This window comes from Oncorhynchus keta, chromosome 35, assembly GCF_023373465.1.
Source record: "Oncorhynchus keta strain PuntledgeMale-10-30-2019 chromosome 35, Oket_V2, whole genome shotgun sequence".
Classification (NCBI taxonomy): domain Eukaryota; kingdom Metazoa; phylum Chordata; class Actinopteri; order Salmoniformes; family Salmonidae; genus Oncorhynchus; species Oncorhynchus keta.
The window spans coordinates 18,610,759-18,625,671 of NC_068455.1; the positions used below are offsets into that span (position 1 = coordinate 18,610,759).

The 14,913-nt window shown below is 43.1% G+C and overlaps 1 protein-coding gene across 6 annotated transcripts in view; it reads right to left on the reverse strand.

Annotated features, from left to right (window-relative positions):
• The window catches only part of LOC118368093 (F-box only protein 34-like), a 31,144-nt gene that overhangs the window by 12,472 nt on the left and 3,759 nt on the right, over positions 1-14,913 (reverse strand). Inside the window, exon 1 of one of the 6 annotated variants that reach the window (XM_035751862.2) lies at positions 10,400-10,536. The exons of 4 other annotated variants lie outside the window; for them this stretch is intronic. The gene's annotated coding sequence lies outside the window, so the exon portion shown is untranslated. Of the gene's footprint in view, positions 1-5,836; positions 6,010-10,399; positions 10,537-14,913 lie in introns of those variants that run through there. One more of the 6 variants, XM_035751860.2, reaches the window with a different exon arrangement.

Genomic DNA, 14,913 nt, shown 5'->3' on the forward strand with positions numbered 1-14,913 from the left:
GTAATGTATCCAGAATAGGTACAAAAATGGTAGAAATATACAAAATCCTTCTGTATGTTTGGGTATTATTCTAAACACGGGCTATTTTTCTAATTAGTTCCGTCCCCAAACAAGACAACATTTGGTTGGTCCTGACCAGACCAAATCAGAATCAATCAGATGTCTGTTTGGACATCACAGTAAACTGCATTGTTGGTTAAGGGCTTGTAAGTAAGTATTTCACTGTAAGGTGTTCACCTGTTGTATTCAGTGCAAGTGACAAATAATATTTGATTTGTGTAAAGAACAGTAGATATATTCAGTAAAGTACATTACTGTACTCTACAGTACTCCAATTCTTTACTTCACTGTAATGTTCTGTGCGGTACTTCTCTACAATACTCACACAATGCCAGTGGAAGGGAGGACAGTAGCAGGTGACCAAACTCTGGTTTGGGACTACTTTGATTTCCCATTGCAGTAATTCCGTAACATATTCACTTAATAATTCATAAACATAAATTATCACACTAATTGGTAGGTCTATCTTTAATTGTTACTTCTGTGAACGTTCATTATCCTCCCTCATGCGGGAGAGAAATGTAAAAATATCATTAAGATGTGGGTTTTTGGTAATGGCGTTACAAGGCACACGGCAATGTTTCTTAAACTTCCAGAAGGCAAATCATTTATCCAAAACTAAATATGTGTCGATATCAGTTGGAAGGAGTCTTCAACATTAGTGTTTATGTATTTCTAATACCTTTTAGACATCTACCAGAAAGTCACAAGACCCCTTTTCCATCTGTTTGACCAGAAATCAAATAAATAAAAATATATATACACACATTCCCTTAAAAAAAAAAAAAAAAAACCTTTAGCTTTCATTTGACACGCTACTATGAACTTCACATGTTGGAGCTCATGGCTCCTTTTAGATGGAAATGCCCTTATGTAATGCAAACCTGGCACTTCTAACAAAAACAGACAAAATAAAAAAAAGATGCCTTTACATGGTTTACAATGCATTTTTGTGGTTTAACCACCTTTGTATTGAATTCCCTTAAGCCTCATTTCTAAGACAATCCATTATGAATCTAATGGAGACAAGTCCTAAAAATAACCCACCATCACTGATCCTGAACAAAAGTCAACCAGTTGGTTAAATCAACAAAGATGTGGCTGTGCATCAAAATATTTTCCCCCTTCAACATAAGTCAGAAATCAAACCAAAATGACAGTTTGTAATATTCATTAGCAGTCATTGACGACTTAGAAACACAGCAGCCTACATTTAGCCTGTCCTTGTAATAAACTCTGTAGCTTTGTAAAGACAAAGCAAAAGTATTGAACCCAGTCCAAATGCTCATACAGTATAAATGAACTGAAGGCATGGGCTTCAGTTCAAACTAAGCCAACATTGAAATGGAAACATGCTCACTCGAAGGTTGCATCCCAAATGGGATCCTATCTACTCTATTAGTACACTACTTTTGACCAGGGTCCATATGGCACTGGTCTAAAGTACTGCACTATACATGGAATAGGGATGCCATTTGGGATATTCAATTAAGCCCTTCCCACATTCTAATTCGCAGGCTGGGGAAAAACAAGCGCCCAGTTTGTTTTCAAAGAGATATGTCAGCCATGAAGACCAGATAAGCCTGAACAAAAGCTGCTTTGGGAACAGTGGAACAGTGACCAGCCAGGGGACTGAGGGGACAGAGGGGAGGGGAAACCTGCTCTGCTTACCATCCACTTGGCTAGCTAAAACACAAGACCATCAGTCACTGAGGGACATGCTTGCACCTCTTGTACACAATGATAATTAAGACTACTGGCCTCATTCCTTTATTTCAGTATTATCTTTTAGCCCAGCACAAGTATTTTCAGCACCAATGTGCATATCATATCAAATCACCCTCCTTTTCATCATGGACTACTGTCCCTACCAGGGTGGCTGGATAAGGGTGGAAAACGAGTTACATTCCTAAATGTTTGGTTACAGTCGAGGGTCAGTACTGGACATGTGATCCTGCATGCTTGCACAATTGTATCTGTTGAGAACCCTGATAAAGAACTGATGTAGCCAAGCAAGCCTACAACATTTGCGTTCAATGTACAATAAAAACATGTTCAGCTAGCATGTTAATCAATAACATCCACATATTTACACATGGGTGATGGATACGAGGCAGGCTGAGGAAACACCACTTTCAAGTTACGATTGATTAGACACTGGCCAATAGTAAGCAGGGAGTTAAGGCTATATAGACAAGAGGGAAAACAGAACACTGGTCCATTGAATGTTTTTCAGCACATCGAAGCAGAGAGAGGGGTCTGAGCTGGATACAGAAGAAAAAGTGCAATAAAACAAAAGTCTCTTGTCTGAGCAAAACAAGGACAACAAACTAGGCTACTTCCACAGCGCATTCCAGCAAAGTCTGCTAGAAAATGAATCTGTACAGTTGTGGCCAAAAGTTGAGAATGACACAAATATTCATTTTCAAAGTTTGCTGCTTCAGCGTCTTCAGATGTTTTGTCAGATGCTACTATGGAATACTGAAGTATAATTACAAGCATTACATAAGTGTCAAAGGCTTTTATTGACAATTACATGAAGTTGAAACGAAGAGTCAATATATATATATATGCCATTTAGCAGACGCTTTTATCCAAAGCGACTTACAGTCATGTGTGCATACATTCTAAGTATGGTGGTCCCGGGAATCGAACCCACTACCCTGGCGTTACAAGCGCCATGCTCTACCAACTGAGCTACCCTTCTTTTTCAAGACCTCTGCAATCCGCACTTGCATGCTGTCAATTAACGTCTGGGCCACATCCTGACTGATGGCAGCCCATTCTTGCATAATCAATGCTTGGAGTTTGTCAGAATGTGTGGGTTTTTGTTTGTCCACCCGCATCAAGGATTGACCACAAGTTCTCAATGGGATTAAGGTCTGGGGAGTTTCCTGGCCATGGACCCAAAATATCAATATTTTGTTCCCTGAGCCACTTAGTTATCACTTTTGGCTTATGGCAAGGTGTTCAATCATGCTGGAAAATGAATTTTTTGTCACCAAACTATTCCTGGATGGTTGGGAAAAGTTGCTCTCAGAGGATGTGTTGGTACCATTCTTTATTCATGGCTGTGCTCTTAGGCAAAATTGTGAGTGAGCCCACTCCCTTGGCTGAGAAGTAAAGGGATGCTTTACTCTTGGCATGACACAGGACTGATTGTAGCGCTCAACTTGTCTTCTCCGGACAAGCTTTTTTCCGGATGCCTCAAACAATCGGAAAGGGGATTCAGAGAAAATGACTTTACCCCAGTCCTCAGCAGTCCAATCCCTGTACCTTTTGCAGAATATCAGTCTGTCCCTGATGTTTTTCTTGGAGAGGAGTGGCTTCTTTGCTGCACTTCTTGACACCAGGCCATCCTCCAAAAGTCTTCGCCTCACTGTGCGTGCAGATGCACTCACACCTGCCTGCTGCCATTCCTGAGCAAGCTCTGTACTGGTGGTGCCCCGATCCCGCAGCTGAATCAACTTTAGGAGACAGTCCTGGCGCATGCTGGACTTTCTTGGGTGCCCTGAATCCTTCACGACAATTGACCCGCTCTCCTTGAAGTTCTTGATGATTTAGGTGCACTCTTATTGGCAGCAATATCCTTGCCTGTGAAGCCCTTTTTGTGCAAAGCAATGACGACGGCACGCATTTCCTTGCAGGTAACTATGGTTGACAGAGGAAGAACAATGATTCCAAGCTTCCAGTCTGTTATTCAAACTCAATCAGCATGACAGTGATCTCCAGCCTTGTCCTCGTCAACACTCACACCTGTGTTAACGAGAGAATCACTGACATGTCAGCTGGTCCTTTTGTGGCAGGGCTGAAATGCAGTGAAATGTTTGGGGGGGGGGGATTCAGTTCATTTGCATGGCAAAGAGGGACTTTGCAATTCATCTGATCACTTCATAACAGTCTGGAGTATATGCAAATTGCCATCATACAAACCGAGGTAGCGGACTTTGTGAAAATTAATATTTATGTCATTCAAAACTTTGCCATGACTGTACAGTGCAGGCCTACTATTGAGAAAACATTAAATTACCTCATTTCAGTCAGACACAGAATAACTCGCCGTGCACAGACAAACAATTTTGGACAAAGGGTGGTGGGGGGGGGCAAGCAGGAAATACAGAATTCTCAAATGTGGATTTCTGAAAACCAGGGATTTTATTGAAAGTTCCCAGACTGCAGTGCTAGGAGTCACTACAGAGTCACTACAGACCCAGGCATTGTCGCAGCCTGCAGCGAGTAGGCGACACAAGGCCGGCACACAATTGGCCCAGTATAATAATAATAATAATAATAATATATGCCATTTAGCAGACGCTTATCACCCGGGATAGGGGAGGGTTTGGATGGCCGATGTCCTTGTCCCACCTCACTCGAGCGACTACTTCTGGCGGGCCAGGCGCATGCATGCAGCCTTCGGTCGCCAGCTGTACGGCGTTTCCACCGACACATTGGTGCGGCTGGCTTCTGGCGCCTCTAGAGTACGAACGGGAGTTGCAGCGATGGGAAAAGACTAACTACTACTTGGATATCACGAAAAAGGGGTAAAAAAGGTACCCAAAAAATTTGAAGTGAAAGGGAGACAGTAGGACTTTAAAGATCCAACATTTTTAATTGTTACTGTTGAAAAGCGATCAAGTATAGTGAAGTACACACACTAAGGGAAACAAATAGATTTTAAACAAAACTAGTGTTTAGACAACTGCAAACTTCAAGGAATAGGGCATTCAAGGAGTTGGTCTGATAGGAAGTCGTGATGTCATCGGAAAGGCCAGCTCCCACCACTTATGCCATGTCATGAATTACCTGAACCACCCATTTTGTTGTGTAAATCAGCTGTTAAATGAGGCGAGAAAGAGACTGGAGTGACATTAAGTTCACCACCTCCCATTAAACTGATTGGCTTAAAATGACAGGTTTTTGAGGAAGTAACCCGCTGCTGCTTGTGGAGGTGCTAAAGGTTATTGCACATGACATGATTATACACTAGTCTTGCAAATACACTTTTAGCCCAAACTTTGTACTTAGGACTGGCCTGTGATTAACAAGTCAATTGTCTACGAGAGGAGCTGATGGATTCAAAGGCTCTGTTTTTGCCATGAGGGAAGTAGGCTGTTCAAAAAGTGTTACAGCAGTGTTTTGCTAATTTGTAGTTACAAACTTTTCATACGATGCAGTCCCCACAACGTGTCGGATGATGAAGACCAATGAGCTAATTGACAAAAAGCTTCTTGTCGAACAACATTCTGAATTGTGATTGTTGTATAATAAATGATTCTGTTGAGCATTGCTCTTGCTGCGTATCCATATGGTTGTACTCTAACTAGTTCTCCGAAGTGCTTCTACTCAACGTAAGTTTTTCCTAGTTGTGGTTTGTGACCAAACTACCAGGCTAAGTAAATCAAATTACATTTGTTTTATTGGTCACATACACGTATTTAGCAGATGTTATTGCGGGTGTAGCGATATGCTTCCAAATCAGGTTTCTCAGAGTAGGAGTGAAAATCTAAGCTCAGTTTTGCCTTTTAAAATCATAATGAATAAAAGTAATGAAATCATAATGAATAAGACATGATCCTTAAATTAGCACTTCTACTCTAAGCCACTTTCTGGGTGGGGGCCAACAACAGAACTTGATAACACCACACTATGCTTAAAATGCTCAATCAAAATATCATTGGAATGATACAGAATAAATTAAACTGGAACTAGGCCTATTGTCATTTCACTGAACAAGAGAGAGAGAGAGAGACTATTTGAGAGAGAGAGACTAACTTACATGGTTCCTGAAGAGGCGTTTTCTATTTAGCTAGAATCCTTGCAACTCAACGTTTCTCTGTTGCCCATTGCCCTGTGGCCTGCATGCCTAGGGCACAGCACCAGTGTAGACTAGAGTATGTGGGTGTATGTATGCATGCACGGGAGTTAACCTAAAGCTAGTAAAGTGCTAACTGAAATTCTTCCCAACCTTCCCCATACAGCACAGCATTGCAGCACGTGGTTAAAGAGAAAGCTACACCTAAACAGCTGTCATTGGCCACCACAGAGCTGGGCCCCAGCTTCTCCACTTACAGACACGTGTGGCTGTCAAGGAGGAAATAAAGCATTGCAGCCAATTGGCTGCCAGGACTCTCTTATGTCTATATACGGCAGCTAGATAATCAATAGTTTTGTAGAGAGAGCGGGTCTCCTCTCCACTGACTCCTGATTATGATTATGATGGGTAGGCGTCAGATTCTCTCCTGCTACTCCACTCAACATATGCAACATGTGCCCCCGCATACACAAGTAAGCCTACACACTCTACAAATACACACAAACACCCTACTGAGCCAAGCAAACACGCCAGTGTTTCCCATAACTGGGACAAGACCAAAGGAGAAAAAGGACACCCTGAATGACCCCGAAGCCCACAGAGAAGAGCAGAATCTCCAATGTCAGCAGCAGAAGGAGCTCAGACTGGCCACATTCTGATCCTGCTGCAGCAGCATCAGACTGGCCACATTCTGATCCTGCTGCAGCAGCATGTCCCTATGGACACAGGGAGACACTAAAAAGTTACAAGCTCCACTCCATTGACCTACGTAAATGCGTGTAGGCTTGAGCGGTATACGGGGCATTTGGAAAAAGCCACAAGATGGTTTTTCAATACAGTCCAAAGTATTTGAAGTTTGTCCCAATACATATTAATATTTGTAGCTACTTTAAATACCTGCAGTCAACTTGTGCAATACGTTAGGAGATAAAGCAGATTGTGTTCATTTCACCCGTCACATTTTACATCATGAAGCTTACCTTAGTTCCCCAGAACAGTTGAGCCAGTCACGTGTTTGTTTGTAAATATCACAAGGGGAGAAAGCGGGAGCTGGTAAATCCATAGTGTTCTATACGTATCAGCTGAACACATGAGGTGATGAAGTTACACTTGTATGCAAGTTGCTACTAAATGTTTGCCATTAGATACACTACATGACCAAAAGTATGGACACTTGCTCATCAAACATCTCATTCCTACATCATGGTCATTAATAGAGTTGCCCCCCCCTTAGCTGCTATACCAGCCTCCACTCTTCTGGGAAGGCTTTCTACTAGATGTTGGAACATTGCTGCGGGGACTTGCTTCTACTCAGACCTCACTTTGTCCATGGCGGTATTGTCATGCTGAAACAGGAAAGGGCCTTCCTCAAACTCTTGCCATAAAGTTGGAAGCACAGACCCGTCTAGAATGTGATTGTATGCTGTAGCGTAAAGATTTCCCTTCACTGGAACTAAAGGGCCTAGCCCAAACCATGAAAAACAGCCCCAGATCATTATTCCTCCTCCACCCAACTTTACAGTTCGCACTATGCATTGGGGCAGGTAGCGTTCTCCTGGGATCTGCCAAACCCAGATTTGTCTGTTGTACTGCCAGATGGTGAAATGTGATTCATCACTCCAGAGAACTGCTCCAGAGTCCAATGGCAGCTTGACATTGTGCATGGTGATCTTAGGCTTGTGTGTGGCTGCTCAGCTATGGAAACTCATTTCATGAAGCTCCTGATGAACAGTTATTGTGCTGACGTTGCTTCCAGAGGCAGTGTTGCAACCAACGACAGAATTTTTACACTAGATGCTTCAGCGGTCCCATTCTGTGAGCTTGTGTGGTTTACCACGTCGCAGATGAGCCGTTGTTGCTCCTAGACATTTCCACTTCACAGTTGACTAGGGCAGTTCTAGCCTGGCTGAAATTTTACAAACTGGCTTGTTGGAAAGTTGGCATCCTATGACGGTGCCACATTGAAAGTCACGGAGCTCTTCAGTAAGGCCATTCTACTGCCACTGTTTGTCCATGGCGATTGCATGGCAGTGTGCTCTATTTCATACACCGGTCAGCAAAGGGTCTGGCTGAAATAGCCAAATCCACTCATTTGAAGGGGTGTCCACATACTTTTCTATTACATAGTGTATCTAATAATGGGGTTTCTGTTAGCGCTCTTGAGTTCTGTACAGTTGCCATTTTTCCCTGTGCTTCTTACTAGCGTTCCCCCCCTCCGTTCTTCTCCCCTCTGCTCATGGTACACATACATGCTTTCTGAAGGAGGAGTAGTGTCACAACTTTGTTAATTTGCACAATTTGTCTCGTTCACTTCAGATGGAAAATGTCCACAATCACCGAAAATGAGATTCGGTAACTACTAGCTAAACTTAGTCGGTTTTTGCTTTTTAGCATTTAGCTAATAGCAGCTGTGATTTCACTATTAGTTTGTGCTAATTTTGTTAGCATTTGGTATTTTCTTGTATGCTATGCCGGTAAGTAATATCGTAAATCCTGAGATGAGAGAAGGACAGTATCTGGGTACCACACAAGCCTATGTGGGAGGAGTTGGATTTTGAGTAGCGGACATCTTTTGGTAACATGATATCCTCGCCGGTCCCATTTACAAGGGGGCGGGGGAAATAGCTTGCTGGCAGCCTGGCTAAAAACATTGCAATCTAGCTAGCCTTTTTAGCTTGCCACATTTCCATGTGAAATAAATCTGATTTATAAAAATGTAAAAAGATATGCCCTGTCAAATATACTTATTTTCCCAGTTTGATATGCTGCTTGTGTGTTGATTTCCATTGCGCCTAAAAATAGAACATGTTTAGTCAGAGAAAAAGTCACATGACAAGCTAGTTGGCTACAGCAGGTTCAAACATTTCACAATAGCCTGTAATCACTAGTTATTACTTCTAAACAAATTACATTTTGGGGTTCTCTTGTTGTCTTCTCATTTGTGGTGAAAGCAAAAGTAGTGTCCTCCCTTGCTAGCAAGTTGACTAAACACTGCTAGCTAGCTAGCCCTTTAGCTTCTTACATCGCCTTGTGAAATAACCAGATTTAAAATTAAATATGCCCAAGTAACAAATATTCTTATACTTGCCAGTGTAAACTACAACATTATCCTAATTTGATATGCTGCTTCAATGTATTCACTCGCATATCCCTTTTAGTCACAGAGAAGAAGAAAAAGCACATATCTGTTTTAGCCTAAAGTAACATTATCACCACAAAAAAAAATATTTGGGGGGAATTCTATAAGGTTGAGATGTAGTTTGGTTTCTTATCTGAGCAGTCGCTGAGACTCAAAGGTAGAAGAAAACGGCATCAAATGCCGGAGCGTATTTCTTGTGTGACAAAAACGACATTGCTGTCGGTCCAGTCTACGTTTTCTCTGTAGATGCTTTAAGGAGACTTTTCTGACCAGGATCCAATTGACAGCCCAACTAGCCAAATCTAAAACTGACCCTTACATTAGGCTAACCCTAACATTAACCAAACCCAATTTTAACCAATTTGGAAATTAAATATAGGTTTGCACGTCAGCCACGTAGCCTTTCCCATAAATGCATGGCTGCCCTCTCCTTTCATAAGGCACTTCCTTCACCTGAACCTACTGGGGTTTTCCATACAAATACAATAGCACTTTAAAACAAACCCGGGAAGAGGGGTGCGGCTGCCTGACTGCCTGTAATTCGTATACAAAGCTATTTCCATACCCAAGCACTTGTGGACGAGCGCTGTTGAAATACCTTTTGAGGCAATTTTCTAATCTAGTGGTGTACAGGACAGTACATCCAAAACACTGAAACATCAAGCCCCAACTATAAATCAGAAAGCAACCAGAGAGAAAGCAGCTTTCGTTTAATGTATTTGGACCACTAACAAGTCAGTGCTTTCCTGCTCTTAGTAGCAATCTATCATAACCAAAACACCTCGTAAAGAAAGTTCAACCAATATTTCACTGCTCGTGACTCCATTGAATAGAGCATCCTGATCACTGACTGACCAGTAACAGTTGTGCAATGAGCTGTTATGTGTTCCATCCAGGCTAAGTACAGAGACATCCATGATACTCAACATTCCACATACTGAGTTAGTGTGCTGCACAGCATTTGTAACAAGTGCTGTCCTGTCGGAAGAGCAACATGGCACACAAGACCTTTGATTTGGGGGTTCTCTCTCTCAGCAGCATGAGTATTTCATAGCATAGACTCAGAAATAATCTCAAGACTTCAGTTGGCAACAACCCATTAACCTATTGTTGATCAGTTGCTACATGTTAGCTGGGGCCTGGGCCAATAAAGCTATTAGCTCAGTAAGGTCTGTCTAAAAATAGGGAAATATTAGGTAAGCAAACACACAATTTGACTACTATAAATCAGATCTCCTCAAAAGCTCAAACAAGAATATCCATATTTTTTATGATTAGGCTTTTCAACATAGAGTAGATTTCTATTTCAATGCTCTAGTTACACATGCAGCCTATGAATAACACCATTGCAGGCATACATATGCCCACCGAAACAGAGGACCTCTTACCTAACAGGTCTTGAATTCCACACCTCTACTAAGAAGTTCACAGCGATTCAGTAATTACTTCAGGAGGGCCTGTGAAGGGCCTATGAGCAGCTAGCTTTCCAGAGCCTAGTGTCTGTGTATTCCCTCCATTGCCAAACACAAGGCATCAGCTCTGACACCACCAGACCAGGAATGGCAACAGCCTCGTCTATCTCACCCTGCCCATTGGATAGAAACTCATCAGGGGAATGGGAAACACATGTTGCCGAGTTACAGGCAGAGGATACGGACATGACCTACGCTACAAGACATAGCAAACCAGTTGCGTTACGTCAAGACTGGGCAACTTTATTTTTTTTCCACTGAGAAACTGGATATAGGCTAACAACACACCTTGTACAAACAACGACCATCCCAGTTTCTTTTGGCTTAGTGGATTCCTTCCTATCTGGCCCTTTGAGACAGTCACACACCATTTAATGATTCACAGTTCTATGCTATAGCCTTTCTTGTACTACAGTAATCTGGAAGCCCACCATACAGTTGGTCTGTCTGTATGTCTTTGTGGCAATTGTGTAGCCTAATGTCAAAGCATGTTTCAAACCTTTCAGTCACACACCATTCAGTTCTCCTACTTAAACTGAGCTTTTTCTTTATTACAGTAGCATACACAGACAACCATAGTGTTTCTGTATGTCCCAAAACACAGGCACTCTTCCATGTCTTTGTGGCAATTGTGTAGCCTAAAATCAAAGCAGCATGCCTCCAACTTTAGCATTGACCCAAATGAATCAGTGTGAAAAAGACCAATGCTGGAATGCACTGAGGGACAATGAGCATGTAGGAAACGTGCTCACAGCACAAGGCAAACACACTGGATGCTGTATGAGCATTCAACAGGCCAGGCTGAATATAACATGTAAAAAGGACAAGCAAGGTGACAATTCAAACAGCCAAAGACAACCTCTTTCGTACTACAAAATGTGTCTTTCAATTGTTGTTTACAAGTAGTATGGCCAAGAAGTAGAAAACAAACACCTCAGCTTTTCTCAAGTTCTCAAGGGTGAATTATTGGGGCTCAGGCAGGTGGAAGGCTGAGAGCAAAGACAAGCCAACGCAGAGCGAGAGAGAAAGCAGTGGGAACAGAACAGGACAGGATTAAAAGCCACGTATCTAAAAAAACACAAAGGCTTGTCACAACCTGTTACACTCGCAGGTCTGGCCCTCCTCACACACTCCAATCAACAGCTTGTTTTGTCAGGTAGGAAAAACTGTGTTGAACACAGGGCTGTAAATAAAATGGTAGCACTGGTGCTCCCAACTTAAGATCAAATTTAGCAGCACCAGAAAATATTGATACAGCCTTTATTTGGTCTATGCATTCATCTACTGTTGAAGCACATGTTGTGCCCAAGAAACTAAAGACTGTTCATTATACAAGCTAAAATGCCAATACAAATACCAGTCATTGAAATTACAAAGTAATTTGTGGAATATTACAGCGTTACATTGTGTAAAAGCACAGTTTCCTGTTGAGATGCATTATATTAAAAATTGTACACTCTCCTTTACTAACATCAAGATTGTGTGTGAAGATATGCAAATCTGTCATTCATTCACTGCTATGATCATTGAGCTCATGAAGTTATCCCTTTACCATTCTTTCGGTGCTCCCAAATGTTTAGACTGGTAAAGTTACCAGGTTGTTAGCAAGCCAGCTAATGAGGTAACATGAGGTGTCAGGGGGCCACGACATGGTTTATGAATGTAAAAACGCGGCATGCCAATGGAGATGCATCCAGCTGCAGCGCGAATGTGCAATAGGAGAAAAAAACGTTGTGCTGGTAACGGCTGAATGGTTTGGGTTAGAGACGAGACGTTTTCTCTGTTGTAATGGTGCAACCACCACAATCACAAATCTGCGTCTTAGAGACGATTTGCACTGAATCGCCACACATTCAACCCTAAAACACTACCACCCAGCATAGCTGGTGTTCTAATATATATATATATATAATATATATATATATATATTCAACTGACCAAGACACTAACCACTTTATATTTTGTAAATCCAGTCATACTTATAGCACATTTATTATCCATTCTGTATATCCTATTGTTCATTAACTATACTGTATATCCTATTGTTTACATACCAGGTTATTACTAGGCATACTAATTCTTCCTTTAATAGGTAGCTAGCGCACAAGCATTTAGCTGCAGCTTTTATACCTGCTGTAATCTGGACGTGACATAAAATGATTGATTACAACAATTAAATGGCTGAATTTTTTTCTAGGTGCACTGGTGCTCCTAAATTAAAATTCCAAGTCGCAAAGCAAAATATTTAGGAGCATATGCGACCAAAATGCCCGCACTTTAGAGACATGGTTGAACACGTCTTTCTCCTGCTACGCGAGTCTTAATAGAGTGGACAAAGATGTTTTTGACACTGAGCTGTCCAGTTGTCTGGGTGCCTTGGTGGGACGGATAGGCAAATTCACCTCAACAGGTTGTAAAGGTATTTCAGACTACACTAAAAAGGGGTTCTCATCATTTGTTCATAAAAAAGGTAGGTCGCAGGACCTGGGCTTGACAAAAAGAGACTCACCAAATGTGCACACAAATGTCTAAGCTACACGGCAACTGTTGCTCAATGCCCCAAAAAAGTATATGGATACAAGCCATGAATACTTCTGTCTATCTTTATTGACAACGCTGAAGCGGAGTGCTTGTTTTCATTATGTATTGTAGAGTCCAGGGTTCAACGTAAACTTCTCACTGTCCCGAATGGAATCCCTACTGGCCCAGATATTGGGATCATACAGAGCCTATTGGCATGCTTTCTCTCTATATTCAGGTGGTAATAGCTTACATTTGGTTATTATGGTAAGTATTAAAAAGCTGTTTAATATCAATTAACACTGTGAGACATCAGTCTACTCTTTAGAACTGCTTTGTGTTAATTACATACATTTGTTTGTATAATAGCCAGTCATTTTAAGATTACCACCTTCTCCTCCCTCCTGAATCTTCCTCCCCCCCCCCCTCCTCCCTCTCTGCAGATGACTTCGTCAACCATTTTGAAAAGAAGGTCGACGACATCCGATCCTCGTTTGCTAAGTCAAACGACACCGCTGGTTCTGCTCACACTGCCCTACCCTGTGCTCTGACCTCTTTCTCCCCTCTCTCTCCAGATGAAATCTCGCGTCTTGTGACGGCCGGCCGCCCAACAACCTGCCCGCTTGACCCTATCCCCTCCTCTCTTCTCCAGACCATTTCCGGAGACCTTCTCCCTTACCTCACCCCGCTCATCAACTCATCCCTGACCGCTGGCTACGTTCCTTCCGTCTTCAAGAGAGCGAGAGTTGCACCCCTTCTGAAAAAACCTACACTCGATCCCTCCGATGTCAACAACTACAGACCAGTATCCCTTCTTTCTTTTCTCTCCAAAACTGTTGAACGTGCCGTCCTTGGCCAGCTCTCCCGCGATCTCTCTCAGAATGACCTTCTTGATCCAAATCAGTCAGGTTTCAAGACTAGTCATTCAACTGAGACTGCTCTTCTCTGTATCACGGAGGCGCTCCGCACCGCTAAAGCTAACTCTCTCTCCTCTGCTCTCATCCTTCTAGACCTATCGGCTGCCTTCGATACTGTGAACCATCAGATCCTCCTCTCCACCCTCTCCGAGTTAGGCATCTCCGGCGCGGCCCACGCTTGGATTGCGTCCTACCTGACAGGTCGCTCCTACCAGGTGGCGTGGCGAGAATCTGTCTCCTCACCACGCTCTCTCACCACTGGTGTCCCCCAGGGCTCTGTTCTAGGCCCTCTCCTATTCTCGCTATACACCAAGTCACTTGGCTCTGTCATAACCTCACATGGTCTCTCCTATCATTGCTATGCAGACGACACACAATTAATCTTCTCCTTTCCCCCTTCTGATGACCAGGTGGCGAATCGCATCTCTGCATGTCTGGCAGACATATCAATGTGGATGACGGATCACCACCTCAAGTTGAACCTCGGCAAGACGGAGCTGCTCTTCCTCCCGGGGAAGGACTGCCCGTTCCATGATCTCGCCATCACGGTTGACAACTCCATTGTGTCCTCCTCCCAGAGCGCTAAGAACCTTGGTGTGATCCTGGACAACACCCTGTCGTTCTCAACTAACATCAAGGCGGTGGCCCGTTCCTGTAGGTTCATGCTCTACAACATCCGCAGAGTACGACCCTGCCTCACACAGGAAGCGGCGCAGGTCCTAATCCAGGCACTTGTCATCTCCCGTCTGGATTACTGCAACTCGCTGTTGGCTGGGCTCCCTGCCTGTGCCATTAAACCCCTACAACTCATCCAGAACGCCGCAGCCCGTCTGGTGTTCAACCTTCCCAAGTTCTCTCACGTCACCCCGCTCCTCCACTCTCTCCACTGGCTTCCAGTTGAAGCTGGCATCCGCTACAAGACCATGGTGCTTGCCTACGGAGCTGTGAGGGGAACGGCACCTCAGTACCTCCAGGCTCTGATCAGGCCCTACA